The 12,305-nt window shown below is 48.1% G+C and overlaps 1 protein-coding gene across 4 annotated transcripts in view; it reads right to left on the bottom strand.

Annotated features, from left to right (window-relative positions):
• Positions 1-12,305, bottom strand: part of sipa1l3 (signal-induced proliferation-associated 1 like 3) — a 184,461-nt gene that overhangs the window by 161,122 nt on the left and 11,034 nt on the right. The window lies entirely within an intron of this gene.

Below are 12,305 nucleotides of genomic sequence, written 5' to 3'. Positions count from 1 at the left end.
TTGTTGGGGTGAAACCTGTCAAGCCACAGCTGAACTGTCGGACATGCCGCTGTTGTGAGGAGCGGTGCGTTCCAGGTTGGGTGAGTAGTGTTTGCTGGCGGGCTCCACTTGTCTGTTAGTGCTATGGGGGCTACTAGACGAAGTTTATGGAAACCGGCCCCAGGCTAGGGTCCTTTGTTTAGCCGTCTAGGCGACAGAAGGCCTTGGTCTGGCGACCATTATAGTTTTAACTAGTGGGCCGCGACCATTGACACTGGTGATCCCTGTGTGTTCTGGACGAGTGGATTCTCTCTGTCACCGTGTTAAGACCCCATCTTTCATATCCAAATGAGAGTATTCCTTCACGAGGGGATATGTGCATGTAATGTGCGATAGCGGCAGATTCATGTTCAAAGTCAGCTATACAGGCCAGTTGGTACTGTGCTGATTCCGCCGGACGTGTTATTATCACCGTTGTGAAGCGGTGTTGACGTCTTGTTTTTCCTTTTCTCTTAAAAAGTGAGGAGGGTTCAGAACGGCGGCCTGTCTGGGTGAGTGTTATGTCATTGTTTACATGTTCATAGCTTACGGTTAGCCGGTCGGTGGCCTGGCGCGGGGTGGCTTGGCTTCTCGTGCGCCGCCGGGAGCTCGCTCCTGATCGCGTGCGTCGTAGATCGGCGTCTCGCGAGCGGAAGCGATAGCACCCGAACGGCTGGAGCAGCCGTTAGCTTGATGCTATTCTGTTGAACGTGCTTTGATTTTTAACATGTTTTACACTTTTGACCACGACGTCATCCTTGACAGGGGATGTTCGTCAACCCTGCCCGAGCCTAGACGGGGATTGCGTCAACAAAGAGGACTGTAGCGACTGGTGGAGCGGCGACGCTGCCCGGATCGAACAACACGGGACGCTTGTGACTGCACTTCGTTGATCTGCGTTCCGGGCAGGTACGGGGTTGGCCAGACCCTCATAACACGTCTTCTGGTTTTACCTTGCTAAATGTATTGTGAATGACGGTGTTTTTTCCCAAAACGTGTGTTGTTGCAATGCATTTGAGATACGTTGCGGGTTGTGTGTGAGCTGTTTTTGTCACTGGCAGTAGCTTCTCCGTGCAGGTCGTGATGTATTGATCTGGTTGTTGTGTGAGAAACATCATGGTGTTTATGTGTACCGTGTACTCACTACTAAGGCAACTAACCTATGAAGCTATGCTTGGTGACGAGTGAGTAAAAGAATGTTCTTTCTCAGACTGTAATGACAATGAACAGTGAGTTCACACATTAACAGGTTTTCCTGTTTTAACTGGCCGTATTGAGGGTAAAATAGGAGGATTGTGTTTCCCCCCCCGGTTCCCTGGGGACTTTATCACCTCCTATCAGACATGTTGTGCATTAATTGTGTCTTTTGTGTGGTAGGGATACGATGTAACTCTCAGCTTGATTGCTGAGGTTGTGCTAAATCTGCTGGAGAAACTTATTTCCTAAAGGGAAATTGGTTTGGTTGCTGTCATGTGCTTAGCAAGGCCTGTGGTCGATACTAATCAAGAATGATGTATTCTCTCATTGTGATGATGATGGGTTGTGTGTGTCATGTGACCTACAACTGGGTTGTACTGGCCACAGAAGCACATGTGTATGTTGGACCGGGGTTCTTAGAGCCCTCTCTATTCTGTGTTTTTCCTTAGTAAAAATCAGATAGCAGGTTAGCTCGTGCGCTGTGTGGAGCTGTGAAACGCTTCATAGAGCTGACTATGACTGTGTCATATTCTCTTTTTGTCGTTACGTCGTATCATGGGTGTGGGGTCGTAAAGGGGTGAACTGGTAACCTTTCCTCTCCCCATTGTTCTGTCGGTCAGGGGTACACCCCCTGTCCTTCAAGGTTCCCGTCACGTGGCGGTTCGGCACGTTACGGGGGGGGGGGGGGGGGGGGGGGGAGGGAGTTCCTGGTCCCACGGCCTGGTATATTGGGCGTGTGCACCGCAGGAATTCCCCCGCCATAGAGTACGTCACCGTGCGCGTCTCTGTTGGTAGGACTTCCGTGTGCTGTTCAGGTCCATGTGATGGATCTGTTTTCAGGGGGGGTGGTCAGGGCTCCTCCTCACCAAGCGCCTACTCAGGCCTTCTGTGAGTTCGGACTCCTTCTTCCATGTGATCCATGTGAGGAAGCCTCCATCAGAGTACAGAGCCTTCCTCCTCAGATTGTCAAAGTGAGTGGACCCTCTAGAAGGGTCCTTTTCTATTGTATGTATATTCGATTCAATTCGTTTATTGAGTGTGTATGGGTTCGGTGCCTCTTCCCCGGAGGCCCTAAAACCAGTTTTTTACATGGCTCAAGGTGCAATATATTCTTTTCAATCTGTACAGCTCGCGTGGGAAGTCTCTCTGGGGATCCCCGTCTCTTCCTATGGGAGGGTGGTGGGATGTAAAAATGTGTACATTTTTTACCCCGGCTGTGTAGACTGGGATACATACTGTTGATGCTTCCTTCTTTCTATTCCGGAAGTGTTGGAGTTAGGGAGTGTCACACCCCTCTTGTCGTTCCCCTGGGCGCCTTGGGGATTCAATGGCAGGTCTAAATAGCCTGTTCATTGATGGGGGTGTGTCCCGACGCACGTATAGTGCTAGCTCGCTGTAAACAGGCGATTGACTGGCACGCCTTAGTTGCTTGTGGTTGAAACAGCGTTTTTATAAAGCAACTGAGATGGGGGTTTTTCCTCTTCCGGCGACCACATCCCATGACCTGGGTGGGTTGTCGACGGATCCTCGTTCATGTCTGGGGGATGATGACGGGATGGATCTGAACATATGTAGTGGGGTCTCACGCCCTTGGGGTGGGCCACCAGGCGCGGTTCGTCCCGACGTCTGGGTGGCGCCTTCTTTTCATGTTAAGATCAACACGCATATCTGCCCTTTTCCTGGGGCATGTCGGCGTGGTTAGGGCACGGGACTGGTTCTGGTCACGCTGGTCCAGATCAGTTGAACCCGTTGTCCGCCGGGGATGCAGATCTGCTGTTCTGGTACCCTGAGGGACTTGGGCTTTTTTCAGGGGGAAAAATGCCAGGTCGGTCTGGGTGTCACAGGGTTAAGCGCTATGGAGACCCTGGTTGGGTATGTTTTTACTCAGCACTGTCGTCATGGCTTACAGCCATGCCATTCTGTACGCGCTCGATCTCGTCGGATCTCGGCCGCTACACAGGTTGGTCCTGGTTGGTACTTGGTTGGGAGACCGCCGGGGAATACCAGGTACGGTGTGCTTAGGGGCTGGTTCTCCATTGTTTTTCGCTCCTCTCTCACGCATGGCGAAGAGGGGCCTGTGGGGGTGGTTTTTTGACCTCCTCTGGTGACCCTGTGCTTCCCGTACCGCCAGGCCCGGTCCGAAGTGATGTTTGCGACCCGTAGGCCTGGGTTAACCCTTTTTGGAAACTGAAACACTTGTACTGCGGTATAGCCGGTGTATACCCGCAGGTGTGTTTTGGAGTTTTTTCTTGAGGGGTTATAGGAACAACCACCGCATTGGGTAACACCGAGGTGGTTGATTCCCTGGTGTGTTGGAGCAGTGTCAACTCCCGGGTTCACCGGTTGAGGGTGCCCCTGCACGTTCATGACGTCTGCCAATCGTGTCAGCCTTCTCTGCCTCGACCCCTCTGGGTGGGGGTTGTTAAATGGAGGCTTGGTCATGCAACACCGCCAGCTTACGCTCCTTCCGCCGGGGCGGCTGTGTTCAGCTGTCCCCTCTGGCGCCTGTCTCGTCCGCAGTCTCCAGGCTAGGGTTAACAGCCTGTTGCCTGGTTTTTCCCCGGTGCGCTGCCTGCTTCCGTTGGTTAACTTTTTTTTGTGTGCTTACGGCCATGCTGACTGCCTATTCTGCAGGGTCAGTGTGCCAGGCGGTGTACTATTGGGGGGACGGGGCCCGCTCGGCTTACTGGCCTGGTTGGTTCCGCCTGGGAATACCAGGTGCAGTAACTGAGGGGCCTTTGTCCGAATACGCTGGCGATGTGGGGGGCGGGGCACTACGTGCCCACCTGGTGGGGTCTTGATGCTGGCATCATGGACTTCTCCGGGCCCCCATTCCGGGGAGTCCAGACCTTTTGGTGGGTCTGGGTCTTCCTTCGTGCTCCGCTGCTACGGCCTTGCCACGGGGTTGGGTTTGCCCTTGACCCCGTGATTCTGGGGGCAGTAACGAGGTTGTTCCTCCGTTCGTTCCCGGGTGGCATGCGGGTTGTGCGTGTGTGTAGTCGTGGGTCAAGCCACGGTCTGCTCACCCTGTGCGTTAAGTTGCTTGAGAGCTCTTCGCACGGTCGGGTCCGTCGCCTTCCCGTGAAGCCTCTAATAGGGGGGATACCCTCCATTAGGGGGGGTCGGGGGGGCTCGGCCCTCCCTGTTCTGATGGTTTTGGGGGGCTGTCAGCGGGGTGTATTTGTCAGCCAAGTGGCTCCGCTTGGCCTCCCTTGTGCAGAAGGCGAAGCCAAGCTGAGCCCTAACGATACAGAACGTTAGGTTATGACTATAACCAAGTTCTGTTAGTTAGGGCGATGCTTGGCTTCGGACGGCCGCTGCAGCCCTTGACCTCACCTTGTGGTGAAAGCTTGGGAAGGAGGAGAGCAGGTGACCACACACCTGCTTATGAAGGTAAGCTGATGAGGGGTGTGGTCAGACTAATACTGGTATTAGAGGTACATTTGTGGTTTATTCAGTACGCGTGCACGTACGCGAGATAGTGCAGAAGGCGAAGCCAAGCATCGCCCTAACTAACAGAACTTGGTTATAGTCATAACCTAACGTTCCTCCCAGCTGCATTCATGGCAATGGGAGGAGATGCAAGACGAGCACATCTCTTTCTCTCTCGCTCGCTCTCTCCAAGGAAAAGACTGCACATTTATTTACTCCCTGGATTCTCACACACACCCTCCCTGGCGCTCTCTCTCTCTCTCTTCACTTCTCCTGCTCTCTCTCCACTTCTCCCTCTCTCTCTCCACTTCTCTCTCTACTTCTCCCTCTCTCTCCACGTCTCCCTCTTTCTCTCCACTTCTCCCTCTCTCTCTCCACTTCTCCCTCTCTCTCTCCACTTCTCCCTCTCTCTCTCCACTTCTCCCTCTCTCTCTCCACTTCTCCCTTTCTCTCTCTCCACTTCTCCCCCTCTCTCTCCACTTCTCCCTCTCTCTCTCCACTTCTCCCCCTCGCTCGCTCTCCACTTCTCCCCCTCTCTCTCACTCTCCACTTCTCCCCCTCTCTCTCGCTCTCCACTTCTCCCCCTCTCTCTCGCTCTCCACTTCTCCCCCTCTCTCTCGCTCTCCACTTCTCCCCCTCTCTCCACTTCTCCCTTTCTCTCTCTCCACTTCTCCCCCTCTCTCTCCACTTCTCCCTCTCTCTCTCCACTTCTCCCTCTCTCTCTCCACTTCTCCCGCTCTCTCTCCACTTCTCCCGCTCTCTCTCCACTTCTCCCCCTCTCTCGCTCTCCACTTCTCCCCCTCTCTCTCGCTCTCCACTTCTCCCCCTCTCTCTCGCTCTCCACTTCTCCCCCTCTCTCTCGCTCTCCACTTCTCCCCCTCTCTCCACTTCTCCCTCTCTCTCCACTTCTCCCCCTTTCTCCACTTCTCCCCCTCTCTCCACTTCTCCCTCTCTCTCCACTTCTCCCTCTCTCCCCATCTCTCCACCTCTCCCCCTCTCTCCACTTCTCCCCCCCGCCCCCACCCGGGGGGATTCCGTCACATTCGCACAAAGATTTCAACCGTTGTCCATTACTGTGTTCATGCCTCCGTGTCCCTCTGGCTAGTAGCTCAACGAACGCGAAGCCCCACCTGAGCTGGTGTCAAACCAGACAGTCTGACTGCCCTCCGCTCCTCAGCGCTGCCGGACGCCTCACCCTACAGGCCGCGGCGGGGAAGAGAAGAGAGAACGAGAGAACAGAAGAGAGAACGAGTCGGTGTGAAAGAGTTAAAGGAAAGAGAGAGAGAAAGGAGGGAGGAGGTCAGGAGGAAGAGGAGGAGATAACACCAAGGTCCTATTCAGTCTTTTCACCCTCTTTCATCTACTCCCTTTCTTTCTTTTCCTCCCCCCCGTCTCTCTCTCTCTCCCTCCCTCCCCCTCTGTGGGTGTGTCTCTCCCCTCTCTGGGAGCACCACTGGTGCCGCTCCTGAGGGACAGGAACACGCCTGTCAACGCTACTGCCGCGCGCTAGTCACTAGTAATATTTGTGCATCGCGATTGACAATACGATAAAACACAGATTCATGATGAGCGATAAATATTGATATAGGCTATTGCCCAGCCATACTAACACATGTCCATACACACACACAGACTTATTTACACAGGCCGTTAAAAAATAAAAAGCGTCCCAAAACAAAATGGTTGCACATGTTTCTCAGAAATCCCCTTCCGTCTCTCTCTCTCTCTCTCGCACATAACAGCCGTAGTATTATCCACAACGTGGCTCGGCCGGAGAAATCAGCATACCAGACCCTCCATTGTCCCACATGCACCCGCCGAACACGCGCGGAAATGACCCACTAAGCGGCCTCCGTCTCGACACCAAATCTGATTTGGAAATGCGAGGGCCGGACACACAAAAAATGCACATTCTGATACAGTGCTATGAAAAACAGCCCAAATGGCATTCATGGAATGACCACATGCTACACTCAATTAGCATTAAGACAATGCCTCCACAGTCTGCAGTTGTGGCCCAAGATCAGAGCTGCGAGGAGGTAGAAGGGGGAGAGGGAGAGGGGACCATGTACAGGCCTTCGAGAACCCCCTGAACACATTCCACAGTGTGAGAGAGAGAAGAGAGAGAGACAGAGACAGAGAAAGAGAGAGTGAATGACTGAGGCCATGTCCAGAGACTAAAACGATTTCGGTCGTATCAGGCAAACTATTTGATCGTTTGCACCTTTCAGCCACACGGAACTGCGTTCTGGCAGCCTGAAGACGCTACTTTCTGATACCAGCTCCCAGAGTGCGCAATTCTGAAGACGCCTGAGAGACGCCCCCCATTGCGTCACCATCTTTACAAGCTAAACGCGTCTTCTCCTGATCGATGACGCGATAGCCCACCTCTCCCTTACCCCGTGTGTGAAAACATCACAACAATGGCATGTACAGAGTAGTTGCGTTGCGTTACTACCACCGTCGACAACAGATTGACATCTCCCTTAATCCGCATGCAAAACCCAGCCAACAAAAAAAGAAACATGATACATATATGTCCAGATAGCCAAGCACATAGTGTTCCATAGCATACCCCTTCAGTTGATCATGACAAATCCTCTCTTACCTTGACGAGTAAAAAGCCTCCATAATTTATTAAATAGTATTCCCATGGCTGGTGTTGAGCTGTAGCCAGCTAGCGTTGATGCTATCCAATGTTATCAACATTAGCTAAATAGCTAACCAACTAAATACAATAGACAGTGGTATCCTGAGGCAACGATAAATAGACAACGTTTGCTAGAATTACAGTGGTATGAGGTAACGTTAAATACAGACAACGTTTGCTAGTCGAAAGGACTGGACACACGGACAAGTTAAACATCAATCAATTAATTTATTACAACACAGGTGGTTTGAACCGCCTCTGACCGCACCACGGGGCTATTATATTATATACGGCTTTGAGCTCTCTCTCTCTCTCCTGCCGATTAAAATCCACAGCTCTTCCTCCTCCTCATCACCGGCTGCCTGTGAAGCTGCACTCGCGCCGCGGTGTGTGTGTGTCTCTCCTATCCGTTGAAAACTAGCGTCGGCTCAAAAGCACAGAACCGGACACACAAGTTATCGAAAACAACGATCGACAACACTTCCGGTCGGGGGTTTTCAAAATAAAAGAGTGACGTCTAAAACAGGAAAGACATTTATTTTGTAAATTTGTGGCACGCACTTATTATCTTGAGACGTTTTCACTGAAACTTTTTTTCTTTTTTTATATATAAAGAGAACGAAACAAAAACGAAAAAGATCTAAATCGTTTTAGTCTGGACACAGCCTGAGTGAGAGAGATAAAGAGAGAGAAAGCGTGAGATAGAGAGAGAGAGTGTGTGTGTAGTGTGTGTGTGGGGGGTAAGGATGCGCAGGCTGTTCACAGGAAAAACATCCCGACTAAAAGACTAAAGGAAGTGGAAACATGCAAGTAATCTATCTGCCGGTTTCCTGGTTGGGTTTTGGGTTCCAGCTCAATTCACAGTTTAGTCATTTAGCTTTTATTTCATTTAGCGGACACTTTTATCAAAATCGACTTACAGATTGTGAACAACATGTCACCAGGAGGGGTACATCTCTGGCAGCTAAGGTTCAGTGGTATTGTTCATCAAATAATACCGAGCTTGAGTGTTACACTCTGATTGCATAGTAGTATAGAGACATATTAGCAATATACTAGGTAATAGTATAAGAATAGTAGCATAGTATTAGGGTACATAATAGTAAAAGGGTTAGAGATATGTCATCATTCACATTGTCTTTTCTACTGGAAATCAAAATATCATCAAATATAAAAAAAAATGTGATGTAGGGCGGCTACGTGGCGTAGTGGGCAAGGCGCTCGCCACGAATGCGGAGACGCTGGGCTCGCCTGTTCGAGCCCAGCGCTCCACATTGCTTTCAGTTTAGCTGGTCGTTCATACTAATACACATTGGCCGTATTAGGGGGTGGGTAGAGCCATATGAAATCCGCGATCACGGAATCGCGGACGGAATCGCGGAATTGAGCAATAAAAATGGAATTACCTGTTAAACGTGGAATATTGCAGAATTTGCCATAATTTGGACTGTAATTCCGTTTTCGGGATAACGGTGGAACGTTTGGTGCAAAGCAAACATGACCGGGACGCTAAAGCGTGTTACACCGCCCGCGTCACTTCCACACTGCTTCACAACAACACAGCAATGTCCAAGCGTGTAGCTGCTCCGGTATTAACAGCATCCAAAAAGCTACGAAATACCACACTAAACCCTAAATTCAGAGCAGAGCAGTATCCGAATGATTTTTATGCCTCCGGCGATAAGTTGTTTTGTAAATATTGTCAACATACTGTGATTGGACCCGCAAAAATACGTGCGATGATCATTTGGTCTCGAAAGGGCATGTCAAAAACAAGGGGAAACACTGTGCTTCCCAAAACACTATAGATGGAAATGATAGCTTCTAGAAGTTCTAGCTAAATCTGGTGCACCCATCCATTTGTTTAATGCAAACGATTGTCATTATACACTGCCCTTTATAATCTAAATAAACTTAAATAGCTATGAAACGTTACAGTACATAGGACTATAGATGGAAATGATAGCTTCTTGCTAAATCTGGTGCACTCATCCATTTGTTTAATGCAAACGATTGTCATTATACACTGCCCTTTATAATCTAAATAAACTTAAATAGCTATGAAACGTTACAGTACATAGGACTATAGATGGAAATTATAGCTTCTTGCTAAATCTGGTGCACTCATCCATTTGTTTAATGCAAACGATTGTCATTATACACTGCCCTTTACAATCTAAATAAACTTAAATAGCTATGAAACGTTACAGTACATAGGACTATAGATGGAAATGATAGCTTCTTGCTAAATCTAGTGCACCCATCCATTTGTTTAATGCAAACGATTGTCATTATACACCGTCCTTTATAATCGAAATAAACTAAACTAAAGGTGCCTAAATTATGCATTACTATATTTCATCACAATATAATAGATATAGCTAGGTTACTGACGTTGTCATTGTGATAATGTCAGTAGTAGCTAGCTGTATCTATTGTTTACACTTGAAATATGTATTTTTATTTTGTCACAATATTAATTGAAAAATATTGTGTAAAATTGAACTGTGTTTCTGAGTTGCAGCACTTAAAAACATTAAAAAAGACTGTTATATCTTATTGAATTGTGGACATTTATTCATTCCCACTTATTAGACACAATTTCTGATGGTAAAATGAGCGTAAAAAGCAAAATACAGAATTCTGCAATATTAAAACGGAAAAAACGGAATTTGGGAAAAAATAAAATGGAATTTGGAAAATAATAAAACGGATTTCATATGGCTCTAGGGGTGGGAAACTGATGGGTGGGGATCGGGCGTTGTGGACAGCGACTCCTACAGGTCGGTTGGTGCGCCTGCGCAGTAGAATCAGGAAGTGTCGGGGGCAGAGTGAGCCTCCCACGCGTTACTCCTCGCCACTGAGAGATCGAGCTGCGCAGGTGAAAAGATGCGACTGCTGTTACCTCAAGTACCGGAGAGGGGACTTGTGCTATGTATGACTTAGTCCACATTGCAGCCGGCTTGTGGGAGGCAAGAAACAGCGTTCGTGACAGGGGAGGGTTGAATTGGATGATACGAAATTGGGATGGGAGAAAAATATAGAAAATGGGAGAAAAAGTGGATAAAAAAAAAAATGGTGATGTGTCTTTTTGTGTGCCAAAGTTACCGTCTATACCAGACATGATGTAAGTGGATCGTATTTCACTCTTATCATATGAACGTATTTCACTCGTATGATATGAACCGGTCTGGTAGGGATGGATTTTCTGCATTCCATGTTTCAACCCCCTCTGCCTGATGCCTATCATCTGATTCACATCAAGAGAGAGTCATCTCGGACCACACGCTCACTTCCTCCGGGCTGACACACTCACTTCCTGTCCACCCGTCTGACCTCCCAACACGCACGCAGAGCGGGGCCTGAGTGAGCAAGACCCCAGCAATCCCCGGGCCCCGTCCCAATAAAATACAGATGGAATTGCATGTGGGGGTGTCTGTCTGGGGGCTACAACGACGCTCAACGGAAAGAGATTATTCCCACACACACACAGCGCAAGCACACGCACAACCGTATCTTTTGAAGTAAAGGAAACCTTTGTTTCATAATGCAACATAATGGGCTGGACTATATATATATACTTACTTATACACCTGCATATAACCCATAGCTCTGTATGATAGCATGTACAAATGCTGTATCACATATATATATATATATATATATATATATATATATATATATATATATATATATATATATATATACTGTATATATATATTTATTCTTACAGCATATATATCTATCCACACCCGTCTGTATTTACCTGCACATATTCCTTTTACATATCTGTAGATACTATATCTTAGGGGTGGACGGTATGGTCTAAAATTTATATCACGGTATAATTTGAAGCATAGACGGTAACGGTATATATCACGGTATCATCGTTTTTGATACATTTTTATTTTTTATTTTATATAATTTTATTTTTTATTTTTTATAAAATATATATATTATATAATTAGACTTGTACTTGTATTATCTGCGAGACATCGCCACCACGCAACAAGCTCCACTGTCTGTGTGTACTCTAGTAGCCTCCAGCTACGGCCAGGATTCTCCGGAGCTGCACCTGGACCTATACTCGAGTAGCCTCGAGCAGAGCTACGGCCAGGATTCTCCGGCGCTGCACCTGGACCCTATTGTATTGGTATAACGTTAGCAAGCCCTCAGCTCGAATACGCATCGAATCAGTGTTATAAGACATTGATATCAGGAGCTATCTGTAGCTACTGCATATATAACGTTAATACAACGCCTCAGTGAATTATTTAGTTCAATGGGACATTTCGTTTTGAACAGTGAACTAACTTGCGTTAACGTGAGAAAACAGGTAGCATACACGTCTCTAGTACTAGACTTTGTGGAGCGTTTGTTGATGTCAGGAGCTATCGGTAGCTGGCCGACTAGATACCGTTCGGTTAGACAATGCCCCATCATGTATTAAACTAAAAGTGAATAGTTGACTGGGTCATTTTGTAACGGTAGCTAAGCTAACGTTAGCTCAGGGAGACGCCGACAGCTCCCGTGTCCCGTCCCACTAGACTACTAGACCCGTGTTTACATGCGTGCGGTAGGGGCTGGCACGCCCACTGCGCGAAGCCTCCTAAATAACTTTTTCCAGTTCGCACATATCTATTATCTATGACTAATTCTATCTATTTTTAGGGGCAAATGCGAGTGAAATAGTCGCGCTGTGGTTACATGACGTCATTGCTATTTTAGAGCTGCACTACCGGTTACACGGTATAGTCAAAATCCATACCGTAGAGCAAATTCATACCGTTTATACCGTATACCGTTTATACCGTCCACCCCTACTATATCTATATATATCCTACTCTCACTAGTTACGCTGCTGGCCAGTAGGACTATGACCATACTGTCTTTACACCTGTATCACTCACTGTACATATTATAGTACAACTCTGTACATACATCGGATTAGTACTACACTCAGTAGTACTAATTTGTATATTTTGCACCCAGTTTAAGCACCTGTACA

The sequence above is a fragment of the Notolepis coatsorum genome, assembly GCF_963971535.1.
Source record: "Notolepis coatsorum genome assembly, chromosome: 1".
Lineage (NCBI taxonomy): Eukaryota > Metazoa > Chordata > Actinopteri > Aulopiformes > Paralepididae > Notolepis > Notolepis coatsorum.
Note: the sequence above shows the minus strand (reverse complement) of the source record. Positions and strands in the feature narration are given on the sequence as shown.